The sequence below is a fragment of the Oncorhynchus kisutch genome, linkage group LG29, assembly GCF_002021735.2.
Source record: "Oncorhynchus kisutch isolate 150728-3 linkage group LG29, Okis_V2, whole genome shotgun sequence".
Taxonomy (NCBI): domain Eukaryota; kingdom Metazoa; phylum Chordata; class Actinopteri; order Salmoniformes; family Salmonidae; genus Oncorhynchus; species Oncorhynchus kisutch.
Genome location: NC_034202.2, coordinates 6,776,911 through 6,792,765, shown reverse-complemented (window position 1 = coordinate 6,792,765; position 15,855 = coordinate 6,776,911). Strand labels below are relative to the sequence as shown.

General features: G+C 54.1%; 1 protein-coding gene across 4 annotated transcripts in view; it reads right to left on the bottom strand.

Annotated features, from left to right (window-relative positions):
* Positions 1–15,514, bottom strand: part of wu:fi75a02 (uncharacterized) — a 56,524-nt gene extending 41,010 nt beyond the window's left edge. For 2 of the 4 annotated variants that reach the window (XM_020465876.2, XM_020465877.2), the window contains exon 1: positions 15,154–15,512. The gene's annotated coding sequence lies outside the window, so the exon portion shown is untranslated. Of the gene's footprint in view, positions 1–15,153 lie in introns of all 4 variants that reach the window. The other 2 variants (XM_020465878.2, XM_031809370.1) reach the window with 2 other exon arrangements.
* Positions 15,515–15,855: the final 341 nt, after the last annotated feature.

The window sequence follows — 15,855 nt, the reverse complement described above, 5'->3', positions numbered from 1 at the left end:
CTCCCCCCTCCTCCCCTGAGTGAACCACTCACCACTCTCCCTCCCTCTCCCTGAGTGAACCACTCACCACTCTCCTCCTCTCTCCCTGAGTGAACCACTCACCACTCTCCCTCCCTCTCCCCTGAGTGAACCACTCACCACTCTCCCTCCCTCTCCCCTGAGTGAACCACTCACACACTCCCTCCCTCTCCCCTGAGTGAAACCACTCACCACTCTCCCTCCCTCCCCTCCCCTGAGTGAACCACTCACCACTCTCCCTCCCTCTCCCCTGAGTGAACCACTCACCACTCTCCCTCCCCTCCCCTGAGTGAACTACTCACCACTCTCCCTCCCTCTCCCCTGAGTGAACTACTCACCACTCTCCCTCCCTCTCCCCTGAGTGAACTACTCACCACTCTCCCTCCCTCTCCCCTGAGTGAACTACTCACCACTCTCCCTCCCTCTCCCCTGAGTGAACTACTCACCACTCTCCCTCCCTCTCCCCTGAGTGAACTACTCACCACTCTCCCTCCCTCTCCCCTGAGTGAACTACTCACCACTCTCCTCTCCCTCCCTCTCCTGAGTGAACTACTCACCACTCTCCTCCCTCCCTCCCCCTGAGTGAACTACTCACCACTCTCCCTCCCTCTCCCCTGAGTGAACTACTCACCACTCTCCCTCCCTCTCCCCTGAGTGAACTACTCACCACTCTCCCCTCCCTCTCCCCTGAGTGAACTACTCACCACTCTCCCTCCCTCTCCCTGAGTGAACTACTCACCACTCTCCCTCCCTCTCCCCTGAGTGAACTACTCACCACTCTCCCCTCCCTCTCCCCTGAGTGAACTACTCACCACTCTCCCTCCCTCCCCTGAGTGAACTACTCACCACTCTCCCTCCCTCCCTCCCTCCCTCCCCCTGAGTGAACTACTCACCACTCTCCCTCCCTCCCTCCCTCCCTCTCCCCTGAGTGAACTACTCACCACTCTCCTCCCCTCCCTCCCTCCCTCCCTCTCCCCTGAGTGAACTACTCACCACTCTCCCCTCCCTCCCTCCCTCCCTCCCTCTCCCCTGAGTGAACTACTCACCACTCTCCTCTCCCTCCCTCCCTCCCTCCCTCCCTCTCCCCTGAGTGAACTACTCACCACTCTCCCTCCCTCTCCCCCTGAGTGAACTACTCACCACTCTCCTCCCTCCCTCCTCCTCCCCTCCTCCTCCCTCTCCCCTGAGTGAACTACTCACCACCCCCTCCCTCCCTCTCCCCTGAGTGAACTACTCACCACTCTCCCCCCCCTCCCTCTCCCCTGAGTGAACTACTCACCACTCTCCCTCCCTCCCTCTCCCCTGAGTGAACTACTCACCACTCTCCCTCCCACTCTCCCCTCTCCCTCCCTCCCTCTCCCCTGAGTGAACTACTCACCACTCTCCCTCCCTCCTCTCCCCTGAGTGAACTACTCACCACTCTCCCTCCCTCCCTCTCCCCTGAGTGAACTACTCACCACTCTCCCTCCCTCCCTCTCCCTTGAGTGAACTACTCACCACTCTCCCTCCCTCCCTCTCCCCTGAGTGAACTACTCACCACTCTCCTCCCTCCCTCCCTCTCCCCTGAGTGAACTACTCACCACTCTCCCTCCCTCCCTCTCCCCTGAGTGAACTACTCACCACTCTCCCTCCCTCCCTCTCCCCTGAGTGAACTACTCACCACTCTCCCTCCCTCCCTCTCCCCTGAGTGAACTACTCACCACTCTCCCTCCCTCCCTCTCCCCTGAGTGAACTACTCACCACTCTCCCTCCCTCCCTCTCCCCTGAGTGAACTACTCACCACTCCTCCCTCCTCCCTCTCCCCTGAGTGAACTACTCACCACTCTCCCTCCCTCCTCTCCCCTGAGTGAACTACTCACCACTCTCCCTCCCTCCCTCTCCCCTGAGTGAACTACTCACCACTCTCCCTCTCCCTCCCTCCCTCTCCCTCTCCCCTGAGTGAACTACTCACCACTCTCCCTCCCTCCCTCTCCCCTGAGTGAACTACTCACCACTCTCCCTCCCTCCCTCTCCCCTGAGTGAACTACTCACCCCTCTCCCTCCCTCCCTCTCCCCTGAGTGAACTACTCACCACTCTCCTCCCTCCTCTCCCCTGAGTGAACTACTCACCACTCTCCCTCCCTCCCTCTCCCCTGAGTGAACTACTCACCACTCTCCCTCCTCCCTCTCCCCTGAGTGAACTACTCACCACTCTCCCTCCCTCCCTCTCCCCTGAGTGAACTACTCACCACTCTCCCTCCCTCCCTCTCCCCTGAGTGAACTACTCACCACTCTCCCTCCCTCCCTCTCCCCTGAGTGAACTACTCACCACTCTCCCTCCCTCCCTCCCCTGAGTGAACTACTCACCACCTCCCTCCCTCCCTCCCTCCCCTGAGTGAACTACTCACCACTCTCCCCTCCCTCCCTCCCCTGAGTGAACTACTCACCACTCTCCCTCCCTCCTCCCCTGAGTGAACTACTCACCACTCTCCCTCCCTCCCTCCCCTGAGTGAACTACTCACCACTCTCCCCTCCCTCCCTCCCTCCCCTGAGTGAACTACTCACCACTCTCCCTCCCTCCCTCTCTCCCCTGAGTGAACTACTCACCACTCTCCCTCCCTCCCTCTCCCCTGAGTGAACTACTCACCACTCTTCTCCCCTCCCTCCCTCTCCCCTGAGTGAACTACTCACCACTCTCCCTCCCTCCCCTCCCCTGAGTGAACTACTCACCACTCTCTCCTCTCCCTCCCTCTCCCCTGAGTGAACTACTCACCACTCTCCCTCCCTCCCTCTCCCTGAGTGAACTACTCACCACTCTCTCCCTCCCTCCCTCCCTCCCTCCCCTGAGTGAACTACTCACCACTCTCCCTCCCTCCCTCTCCCCTGAGTGAACTACTCACCACTCTCCCTCCCTCCCTCTCCCCTGAGTGAACTACTCACCACTCTCCCTCCCTCCCTCTCCCCTGAGTGAACTACTCACCACTCTCCCTCCCTCCCTCTCCCCTGAGTGAACTACTCACCACTCTCCCTCCCTCCCTCTCCCCTGAGTGAACTACTCACCACTCTCCCTCCCTCCCTCTCCCCTGAGTGAACTACTCACCACTCTCCCTCCCTCCCTCTCCCCTGAGTGAACTACTCACCACTCTCCCTCCCTCCCTCTCCCCTGAGTGAACTACTCACCACTCTCCCTCCCTCCCTCTCCCCTGAGTGAACTACTCACCACTCTCCCTCCCTCCCTCTCCCCTGAGTGAACTACTCACCACTCTCCCTCCCTCCCTCTCCCCTGAGTGAACTACTCACCACTCTCCCTCCCTCCCTCTCCCCTGAGTGAACTACTCACCACTCTCCCTCCCTCCCTCTCCCCTGAGTGAACTACTCACCACTCTCCTCCCTCCCTCCCCTCCCCTGAGTGAACTACTCACCACTCTCCCTCCCTCCCTCTCCCCTGAGTGAACTACTCACCACTCTCCTCCCTCCCTCCTCTCCCCTGAGTGAACTACTCACCACTCTCCCTCCCTCCCTCTCCCCTGAGTGAACTACTCACCACTCTCCCTCCCTCCCTCTCCCCTGAGTGAACTACTCACCACTCTCCCTCCCTCCCTCTCCCCTGAGTGAACTACTCCCCTCTCCCCTCTCCCCCCTCTCCCCTGAGTGAACTACTCACCACTCTCCCTCCCTCCTCTCCCCTGAGTGAACTACTCACCACTCTCCCTCCCTCCTCTCCCCTGAGTGAACTACTCACCACTCTCCCCCCTCCTCCCTCTCCCCTGAGTGAACTACTCACCACTCTCCCTCCCTCCCTCCCTCCCTCTCCCCTGAGTGAACTACTACACTCACCACTCTCCCTCCCTCCCTCCCTCCCTCTCCCCTGAGTGAACTACTCACCACTCTCCCTCCCTCCCTCCCTCCTCTCCCCCTGAGTGAACTACTCACCACTCTCCCTCCCTCCCTCCCTCCCTCTCCCCTGAGTGAACTACTCACCACTCCTCCCTCCCTCCCTCCCTCCCTCTCCCCTGAGTGAACTACTCACCACTCTCCTCCCTCCCTCCCTCCCTCTCCCCTGAGTGAACTACTCACCACTCTCCCTCCCTCCCTCCTCCCCTCTCCCCTGAGTGAACTACTCACCACTCTCCCTCCCTCCCTCCCTCCCTCTCCTCCCCTGAGTGAACTACTCACCACTCTCCCTCCCTCCCTCCCCTCCCTCTCCCCTGAGTGAACTACTCACCACTCTCCCTCCCTCCCTCCTCCCTCTCCCCTGAGTGAACTACTCACCACTCTCCCTCCCTCCCTCCTCCCTCTCCCCTGAGTGAACTACTCACCACTCTCCCCTCCCTCCCTCCCTCCCCCCTCTCCCCTGAGTGAACTACTCACCACTCTCCCTCCCTCCCTCCCTCCCTCTCCCCTGAGTGAACTACTCACCACTCTCCCTCCCTCCCTCCCTCCCTCTCCCCTGAGTGAACTACTCACCACTCTCCCTCCCTCCCTCCCTCCCTCTCCCCTGAGTGAACTACTCACCACTCTCCCCCTCCCTCCCTCCCCCCCCTCCTCTCCCCTCCCTCCCCCTGAGTGAACTACTCACCACTCTCCCTCCCTCCCTCCCTCCCTTCCCCTGAGTGAACTACTCACCACTCTCCCTCCTCCCTCCCTCCCTCTCCCTGAGTGAACTACTCACCACTCTCCCTCCCTCCCTCCCTCCCTCTCCCCTGAGTGAACTACTCACCACTCTCCCTCCCTCCCTCCCTCCCTCTCCCCTGAGTGAACTACTCACCACTCTCCCTCCCTCCCTCCCTCCCTCTCCCCTGAGTGAACTACTCACCACTCTCCCTCCCTCCCTCCCTCCCTCTCCCTGAGTGAACTACTCACCACTCTCCCTCCCTCCTCCCTCTCCCCCCCCTGAGTGAACTACTCACCACTCTCCCTCCCTCCCTCCCTCTCCCCTGAGTGAACTACTCACCACTCTCCCTCCCTCTCCCCTGAGTGAACTACTCACCACTCTCCCTCCCTCCCTCCCTCTCCCCCTGAGTGAACTACTCACCACTCTCCCTCCCTCCCCCCTCTCTCCCCTGAGTGAACTACTCACCACTCTCCCTCCCTCCCTCTCCCCTGAGTGAACTACTCACCACTCTCCCCCTCCCTCCCTCTCCCCTGAGTGAACTACTCACCACTCTCCCTCCCTCCCTCTCCCCTGAGTGAACTACTCACCACTCTCCTCTCCCTCCCTCTCCCCTGAGTGAACTACTCACCACTCTCCCTCCCTCCCTCTCCCCTGAGTGAACTACTCACCACTCTCCCTCCCTCCCTCTCCCCTGAGTGAACTACTCACCACTCTCCTCCTCCCTCCCTCCCTCCCCTGAGTGAACTACTCACCACTCTCTCTCCTCCCTCCCTCTCCCCTGAGTGAACTACTCACCACTCTCCCTCCCTCCCCCTCTCCCCTGAGTGAACTACTCACCACTCTCCCTCCCTCCCTCTCCCCTGAGTGAACTACTCACCACTCTCCCTCCCTCCTCTCCCCTGAGTGAACTACTCACCACTCTCCCTCCCTCCCTCTCCCCTGAGTGAACTACTACTCACCACTCTCCCTCCCTCCCTCTCCCCTGAGTGAACTACTCACCACTCTCCTCCCTCCCTCTCCCTCCCCTCCCTCCCTCTCCCCCTGAGTGAACTACTCACCACTCTCCCTCCCTCCCTCTCCCCTGAGTGAACTACTCACCACTCTCCCTCCCTCCCTCTCCCCTGAGTGAACTACTCACCACTCTCCCTCCCTCCCTCCCCTGAGTGAACTACTCACTCTCCTCCCCCCCTCCCTCCCTCTCCCCTGAGTGAACTACTCACCACTCTCCCTCCCTCCCTCTCCCCTGAGTGAACTACTCACCACTCTCCCTCCCTCCCTCTCCCCTGAGTGAACTACTCACCACTCTCCCTCCCTCCCTCTCCCCTGAGTGAACTACTCCCACTCCTCCTCCCTCCCTCTCCCCTGAGTGAACTACTCACCACTCTCCCTCCCTCCCTCTCCCCTGAGTGAACTACTCACCACTCTCCCCCTCCCTCTCCCCTGAGTGAACTACTCACCACTCTCCCTCCCTCCCTCTCCCTGAGTGAACTACTCACCACTCTCCTCCCTCCCTCTCCCCTGAGTGAACTACTCACCACTCTCCTCCCTCCCTCTCCCCTGAGTGAACTACTCACCACTTCTCCCTCCCTCCCTCTCCCCTGAGTGAACTACTCACCACTCTCCCTCCCTCCCTCTCCCCTGAGTGAACTACTCACCACTCTCCTCCCTCCCTCTCCCCCTGAGTGAACTACTCACCACTCTCCCTCCCTCCTTCTCCCCTGAGTGAACTACTCACCACTCTCCCTCCCTCCCTCCCTCTCCCCTGAGTGAACTACTCACCACTCTCCCTCCCTCCCTCTCCCCTGAGTGAACTACTCACCACTCTCCCTCCCTCCCTCTCCCCCTGAGTGAACTACTCACCACTCTCCCTCCCTCCCTCTCCCCTGAGTGAACTACTCACCACTCTCCCTCCCTCCCTCTCCCCTGAGTGAACTACTCACCACTCTCCCTCCCTCCCTCTCCCTGAGTGAACTACTCACCACTCTCCCTCCTCCCTCTCCCCTGAGTGAACTTACTCACACTCTCCCTCCCTCCCTCTCCCCCTGAGTGAACTACTCACCACTCTCCCATCCCTCCCTCTCCCCTGAGTGAACTACTCACCACTCTCCCTCCCCTCCTCTCCCCTGAGTGAACTACTCACACTCTCCCTCCCTCCCTACTCCCTGAGTGAACTACTCACCACTCTCCCTCCCTCCCTCTCCCCTGGTAACTACTCACCACTCTCCCTCCCTCCCTCCCTCTCCCCTGAGTGAACTACTCACCACTCTCTCCGCCTCTCCTCCCTCCCTCCTCCCTGAGTGAACTACTCACCACTCTGCCTCCCTCCCTCTCCCCTGAGTGAACTACTCACCACTCTCCCTCCCTCCTCTCCCCTGAGTGAACTACTCACCACTCTCCCTCCCTCCCTCTCCCCTGAGTGAACTACTCACCACTCTCCCTCCCTCCCTCTCCCCTGAGTGAACTACTCACCACTCTCCCCTCCCTCCCTCTCTCCCCCTGAGTGAACTACTCACCACTCTCCCTCCCTCCCTCTCCCCTGAGTGAACTACTCACCACTCTCCTCCCTCCCTCTCCCCTGAGTGAACTACTCACCACTCTCCCTCCCTCCCTCTCCCCTGAGTGAACTACTCACCACTCTCCCTCCCTCCCTCTCCCCTGAGTGAACTACTCACCACTCTCCCTCCCTCCCCTCCCCTGAGTGAACTACTCACCACTCTCCCTCCCTCCCTCTCCCCTGAGTGAACTACTCACCACTCTCCCTCCTCCCTCTCCCCTGAGTGAACTACTCACCACTCTCCCTCCCCCCTCTCCCCTGAGTGAACTACTCACCACTCTCCCTCCCTCCCTCTCCCCTGAGTGAACTACTCACCACTCTCCCTCCCCCCTCTCCCCTGAGTGAACTACTCACCACTCTCCCCTCCCTCCCTCCCTCTCCCTGAGTGAACTACTCACCACTCTCCCTCCCTCCCTCTCCCCTGAGTGAACTACTCACCACTCTCCCTCCCTCCCTCTCCCCTGAGTGAACTACTCACCACTCTCCCGCCCTCCCTCTCCCCTGAGTGAACTACTCACCACTCTCCCCTCCCTCCCTCTCCCCGAGTGACTACTCACCACTCTCCCTCCCTCCCTCTCCCCTGAGTGAACTACTCACCACTCTCCCTCCCTCCTCTCCCCTGAGTGAACTACTCACCACTCTCCATCCCTCCCTCTCCCCTGAGTGAACTACTCACCACTCTCACCTCCCTCCCTCTCCCCTGATGTGAACTACTCACCACTCTCCCTCCCTCCCTCTCCCCTGAGTGACTACTCACCACTCTCCCCTCCCCCCTCCCTCTCCCCTGAGTGAACTACTCACCACCTCTCCCTCCCTCCCTCTCGCCATAGGAGTGAACTACTCACCACTCTCCCTCCCTCCCTCTCCCTGAGTGAACTACTCACCACTCTCCCTCCTCCCTCTCCCCTGAGTGAACTACTCACCACTCTCCCTCCCTCCCTCTCCCCTGAGTGAACTACTCACCACTCTCCCTCCCTCCCTCTCCCCCTGAGTGAACTACTCACCACTCTCCCTCCCTCCCTCTCCCCTGAGTGAACTACTCACCACTCTCCCTCCCTCCCTCTCCCCTGAGTGAACTACCCCCCACTCTCCCTCCTCCCTCTCCCCTGAGTGAACTACTCACCACTCTCCCTCCCCTCCTCTCCCCTGAGTGAACTACTCACCACTCTCCCTCCCTCCCCTCTCCCTGAGTGAACTACTCACCACTCTCCCTCCCTCCCTCTCCCCTGATGGGAACTCAACTCCCTACCCAACTCGGGTGAACTACTCACACCACTCTCCCTCCCTCCCTTCCCGCTGAGTGAACTACTCACCACTCTCCCTCCCTCCCTCTCCCCTGAGTGAACTACTCACCAACTCTCCCTCCCTCCCTCTCCCCTGAGTGAACTACTCACCACTCTCCCTCCCTCCCTCTCCCCTGAGTGAACTACTCACCACTCTCCCTCCCTCCCTCTCCCCTGAGTGAACTACTCACCACTCTCCCTCCCTCCCTCTCCCCTGAGTGAAACCTACTCACCACTCTCCCTCCCTCCCTTCCCCTGAGTGAACTACTCACCACTTCTCGCTCCCTCCTCCCTCTCCCTGAGTGAACTATCTCACGCACTCTCCCCTCCCTCCCCTCTCCTCCCCTGAGTGAAACTACTCACCACTCTCCCTCCCTCCTCTCCCCTGAGTGAACTACTCACCACTCTCCGTCCTCCCTCTCCCTGCTCTCCACCTGAGTGAACTACTCAACCACTCTCCCTTCCCCCCCCTCTCCCCTGTGAGGTGAAACTACTCACGCACTCTCCCTCCCTCCCTCTCCCTCTGAGTGAACTACTCACCACTCTCCCTCCCTCCCTCTCCCCTGAGGTGAACTACTCACCACTCTCCCTCCCTCCCTCTCCCCTGAGTGAACTACTCCACCACTCTCCCTCCCTCCCTCTCCCCTGAGTGAACTACTCACCACTCTCCCTCCCTCCCTCTCCCCTGAGTGAACTACTCACCACTCTCCCTCCTCCCTCTCCCCTGAGTGAACTACTCACCACTCTCCCTCCCTCCCTCTCCCCTGAGTGAACTACTCACCACTCTCCCTCCCTCCCTCTCCCCTGAGTGAACTACTCACCACTCTCCCTCCCTCCCTCTCCCCTGAGTGAACTACTCACCACTCTCCCTTCCCTCCCTCTCCCCTGAGTGAACTACTCACCACTCTCCCTCCCTCCCTCTCCCCTGAGTGAACTACTCACCACTCTCCCTCCCTCCCTCTCCCCTGAGTGAACTACTCACACTCTCGTACCCTCCTCCCTCCCTCTCCCCTGAGTGAACTACTCACCACTCTCCCTCCCTCCCTCTCCCCTGAGTGAACTACTCACCACTCTCCCTCCCTCCCTCTCCCCTGAGTGAAACTACTCACCACTCTCCCTCCCTCCCTCTCCCCTGAGTGAACTACTCACCACTCTCCCTCCCTCCCTCTCCCCTGAGTGAACTACTCACCACTCTCCCTCCCTCCCTCTCCCTGAGTGAACTACTCACCACTCTCCCTCCCGCCCTCTCCTCCCTGAGTGAACTACTCACCACTCTCCCTCCCTCCCTCTCCCCTGAGTGAACTACTCACCACTCTCCCTCCCTCCCTCTTCCCCCTGAGTGAACTACTCACCACTCTCCCTCCCTCCCTCTCCCCTGAGTGAACTACTCAACCACTCTCCCTCCCTCCCTCTCCCTGAGTGAACTACTCACCACTCTCCCTCCCTCCCTCTCCCCTGAGTGAACTACTCACCACTCTCCCTCCCTCCCTCTCCCCTGAGTGAACTACTCACCCACTCTCCCCTCCCTCCCTCTCCCTGAGTGAACTACTCACCACTCTCCCTCCCTCCCTCTCCACTCTCCCCTGAGTGAACTACTCACCACTCTCCTCCCTCCCTCTCCCTGAGTGAACTACTCACCACTCTCCTCCCTCCCTCTCCCCTGAGTGAACTACTCACCACTCTCCCTCCCTCTCCCCTGAGTGAACTACTCACCACTCTCCCTCCCTCTCCCCTGAGTGAACTACTCACCACTCTCCCTCCCTCTCCCCTGAGTGAACTACTCACCACTCTCCCTCCCTCTCCCCTGAGTGAACTACTCACCACTCTCCCTCCCTCTCCCCTGAGTGAACTACTCACCACTCTCCCTCCCTCTCCCCTGAGTGAACTACTCACCACTCTCCCTCCCTCTCCCCTGAGTGAACTACTCACCACTCTCCCTCCCTCTCCCCTGAGTGAACTACTCACCACTCTCCCTCCCTCTCCCCTGAGTGAACTACTCACCACTCTCCCTCCCTCTCCCTGAGTGAACTACTCACCACTCTCCCTCCCTCTCCCCTGAGTGAACTACTCACCACTCTCTCTCCCTCTCCCCTGAGTGAACTACTCACCACTCTCCCTCTCCCCTGAGTGAACTACTCACCACTCTCCCTCTCCCCTGAGTGAACTACTCACCACTCTCCCTCTCCCCTGAGTGAACTACTCACCACTCTCCCTCTCCCCTGAGTGAACTACTCACCACTCTCCCTCTCCCCTGAGTGAACTACTCACCACTCTCCCTCTCCCCTGAGTGAACTACTCACCACTCTCTCTCTCCCCTGAGTGAACTACTCACCACTCTCTCCCTGAGTGAACTACTCAACATATGTTTTGCACTGCAGTGTTAAGCTAGCTGTAGCTTATGCTTTCAGTACTAGATAAATTATCTGATCCTTTGATTAGGTGGACAACATGTCAATTACTACTGCAAGAGCGCTGACAGGTTGAAGGACGTCCTCCGGAAGTCGTCATAATTAGTGTCGGTCTATGGAAGGGGGTGAGAACCATTAGCCTCCTAGGTCTTGTATTGAAGTCAATGTTCCCAAAAGGAGGACAGACAATGGTGGTGCTTCCCCAGAGAGTGCTGTTGAGGCTACTGTAGACCTTCATTGCAAAACAGGGTGTTTTAATCAGTTATTTGGTGACGTGAATATATTTAGTATAGTTTTAGCTCAAAAGGATCAATTTAATGTTTCACTACAGAAATATATATAAAAAACTGAGTAGGATAGTCATTCTTAGGGTTGGGCAGTATCCAGATTTTCATAGTCATACAGTCCTTCTCTCAACCTGGGATTTACGGTATTACTGGCTTAGTACACATGCGCCAAAAAATGCAAAAAAGCCCATTACCTGAATGCTAACAAAATTAGTACAAATAATAGCTAGTTTCCAGAGGCTGCTAGCTAAATATGCGAGTGCAAAGGAAAATAAACTATTTGCAAAGACAGGCAATCCAGCTCATGAAGTTATACATTTTGGTAGGTGTTACCGAATGTCGTTTTTGGTGAGTTTGGACACGTTCACAAGCGAATGTGAACGAGAGACATTGTGCAAATGAACAAAGTTTTGACTCATGCAGTACTGTCTCTTCAGCAGCATGTCTACATGCTGTGTCTGTGTGGAGTCACTAGGGCAACGGATCTGCCTGCTAGGAGAGGAGGGGGGAGGGAGCAGATGGGCTGAAAACTAGATGGGAGGAGAGAACTTGCCTAGTTAAATAAAATAAATTGTAAAGAGAAATACAAGGAAATCAAGATAACAGTGGCAGCTGTACAAATAACTAATCCAAAGGGCTTTGAGTTCTCAAACATGGCAGAAAGCTAACACAATATGATGCCCAATCACCTTATTAATGCAGCCACTTACTTAGATAACAAGTTTAACTAGGGGTCGTGTTAACGCATAATTCCGTGTTTTTTCACAAAGGAAAAAAGATAACACACAAGAAATATCTTGCTGCATTTTGTAAACGCAGATCTAAAGTGGTTATTTTTATCATTTCTGCTGGGCGTCAGACCAATTTTGTGCTTCAGTTGCACTTTCCCACTCAGATGAAAATTCACTAATGGCCATTCTATCAGCACACAGTTCTCTGACCGGTGTGGTTTATTATCTGCAGTACTTTTCTTGTGTAGCCAAACTATTTTTCTCCGCTAAAATGCTAGATTGACTTTAAAACAAAACATACGGAAATGTAGCTGGCTACATTCTATGAAAGGCCTAAACATTAGAAATAATGATGGCCATGAATCGTTTTTGCAAAAAATACCTTGCTTTTTCATTTTGAGTTAATTTACTTGAGGCTGCCAGCAAAATTGTGTTGCACTTCTGTCATCTGATGAAAATTAAGCTATTTTCTGCCGAATGTGTTGCCCTAATGTATTTTCTGTGACAGAAAACTATAGTTGTACTTCCTTGATCACTCTATTGAAGCAAAACACTTGACTGTCAATATAAAACACAACCTCTGTAAATACACAGCAGGACCCACCTGCTCCCTCTTTCTCTTGTGCTATTTTATACAAGCACATGACTGGCTCAACTGTGCTGGGGATCTAAGTAAGATTCATAATGTAAAATGTGACAGGTGAAATAAGAACACAATCTTCTTTTATCCCCTAAGCACAAGTTGACGGCAGTCATTTACTTGCATTTCAACAAATATTAAAACGTATTGAAAAACATAAGAAATAGTTTCAATGATATTCAAACTAGGGAAAGGGGATAACTAGTTGAAGTAACTTGTGAGTGTAATGGAGTTGACTGGTGACAGGAATATGTATCATTCACAACATTGGGTGGGGGACACAATCTTTATGCAAATATACACATTGATTGCGGCACGCTTGACCAATTGAAGCTCACTACAGCCCCTTCTGGATTGGCAGTTGATACCTAGCACTAAATAGTTTGGTTGCTAGTGGGCAGCTACGGGCTGCGCTCCTGTTTCTGTGGTTATGGATCCAGGAACTGGCACGACCACTCATTTTTAGCATACAAATTTCAACAACATTGTGGTTCCGAACATTGAATAGCTACAAAAATCTCAGGTATTGAACCATTCATTCAAAATATGAAACATCGCTTTACAGAAACTGCTATATAAGGGGGGAAAAGTAAAGGATACAACACTGTACATACCAGAGTTACTGGGGGCAAACAAATGACTCATCCTCTACAGCATTGCAGTCTGTAACGTTAACTCAGAGAGCAGATACAAGTCAAGTGATTCAGTGGAGACTCCTCAGAGGAGGAAGGGAAGGACATTGCTTGGGCGGTATGTATATACCGGGGTATTTGGAAATGTCCACGGGGTGGTTTTTCAATAGTCAATAGGTGCCGCAATGAATGTGGTATATTTGCATAAAGATTGTGTCCCCCCCACCCAATGTTGTGAATGATACATATTCCTGTCATAGTCACCAGTCAACTCCATTACACTCACAAGTTACTTCAACCAGTGGATACTAGCGATGGCTAGCTATTCTACCTGAGTGTTAGCACACTAATAGAAAACCTAATAGCACACAAAAAGGTCTATTTTCTCAAGGGGAATGTAGTAGTTTGCTGGATTGAATCTCTGAGCTGACAAGGTAAAAATCTGTCCTTCTGCACCTGAGCAAGACCGTAACCCCACTGTTCCCCGGGCGCCAAAGATGTGGATGTCGATGAAGGGAGCCCCCGCACCTCTCTGATTCAGATGGGTTGGGTTAAATGCAGAAGACACATTTCAGTTGAATGTATTCAGGTTGTACAACTGACTAGTTATCCCCTTTCCCTAGTTTGAAAATGACATCACCAAAGTATGTTTTATCAGACATTTCAAACATTCCCAGCTAATGAGAAAACAGTCATGGTATTTCAGTTAGGATAATGAACAAGGCAACCTTGGGGCTAATTTGTATGGGCACCAATGGCCGATCGAGGGACTTTTGAATCCGTATCCCAGTACGGCCCACGTGACCGCCACTCCGTGAGGAGCTATGCTTGCGTTGCCCAACGGTCCCCCGGCCCACTTCGCTCATTGAAATAAATAAATAAATGGGACTATGTTGTTTCATCGCCCCAAACGTGCTCTACGGATCTTGGCTGGTACATTTCATGTTAACTACTAGCAAAAATGTGGATAACCATGCTAGCACTGCCCTCATGTGGGTTCTAACAAGTTACCTAGCACTACCTATTATGCTTGCTATCAACAGTAAATTCAGTAAGGCATGGAAGCTATAACTTTGATTGGTCAATCGCGCTGTGATGTCACGGAGTATTTTCATAAAGTTCAGCTTTACCCAACTTTGGTCCGACCCATAGTTAATGATAGCGAAAGCATCCCTATATAGTTATTTTTATGCCATCACTGAGCGCACTGGCAGATCCATTTTTAAGTAGTCAATAATGTTCACGATTGGCTGACCCATCCTGATGATCCAGTTGCACATGACTCCAACAGGGTGATCAGGAGGGGTCAACCCATAAAGTTTAAAGTCCCACCCAGTTGACGACATTAAAATGGTGGAAGCCCTTATTGGCACTGCCCTTACTAAAACAGCCTTTGGGCCTCTATCATTCTCTATGATCCCACCCTGTTCATGTACCCTCGCCTCCCTCTATCGTGTTCAGTGAAGAGGTACCGATAGACCCGGTTTATTTATACATTTCATAATGAATAAAAAGGTGTCTAAATGTGGGTTACGCACATAAAGTCTATTGGAAATATACACCGAATACACGCTACAATGGTACGACTGGCTACACTTTGTATATTATAGCTACAAATTAGTTTAACCAGTATCTGGGTTTACATGAGACGTTGAATATGGCGATTATCCTTTAATAAACCCAGGAAGCAGCCATTCAACTTGGCATTCACCAGATTTCAAGTTGAATAGTGTCACATTACATTTTGTACTTATCAAAGATTTGAGTTTTTCTGCGCAACTATCGTTATTATTGCAGCCACGGCCAGTATGTGCTTGTAAAAAAGGTGTAGATAAAAATATACATGCAACCGAAAAATTGAGAATCGCCATATTCAATGTCTCCTGAAAACACAGATTCTGGTTCACAATGCGATCAAAACGATGTCGAATGGCACGTGCTACACGCCTCTCCCTCTGTTCAAGCATTTTAGCCGGCAGGTTTAGAAAATTGTAAATATAACTTACCCTACCTCGGCCGGAGCTCTGCGCCCGCGGTGAATATTTGGCTTTATCAAGCGTTCCCTACAAATTCATATATAAAAGTCCAGTTTGCTGTTCCATCCCGTAAAGACTTCATTAGTTCGCTAACCGCTGCGCATACGGTGGAAAGCGGCTCTTGTCGGACAGGAGAAAGGCAGGTTATTACATTTCAGAACCGACCCCTTATAAGCCAGTTCAAGACGTCTGTTTAATGTATCTAGATGACCTTATACCGGTATTTGGCAATGTTTGTTGGCAAAAAAATACATATTTGTTTACGAAAAAATAACTAAATTAGTCTCGGTTCAGGGCGAGACAATTGACAGGATTGGATTCTAACTTCCTTATGAACGACTCAGCCATTGGCGGAGAACAACGGGCTCGAGCACTCTTCTCCTATTGGTGCATCGATGAGACATTGCATTATGGGTTACCAAGATATTCACGTAAATATACAGTAGACATAGGCAGTTTGCCTATATAATGTGGCCCAGTGGTCACTAACCATTTTTGAGCCGCGAGTCAAAATGCAGGCCAGGATCTAGAGCTCAATGTAAAAAAAATAAAAACGTCTTAAAAAGCATAAGCCTATGCAACGTTAACCTATTAAAAACAGTTATGTAGCAGTGATCTAGGTTTGTTCAGTAGGCTATAGGCTCAATACATTATCACTGCATATGGGCTATT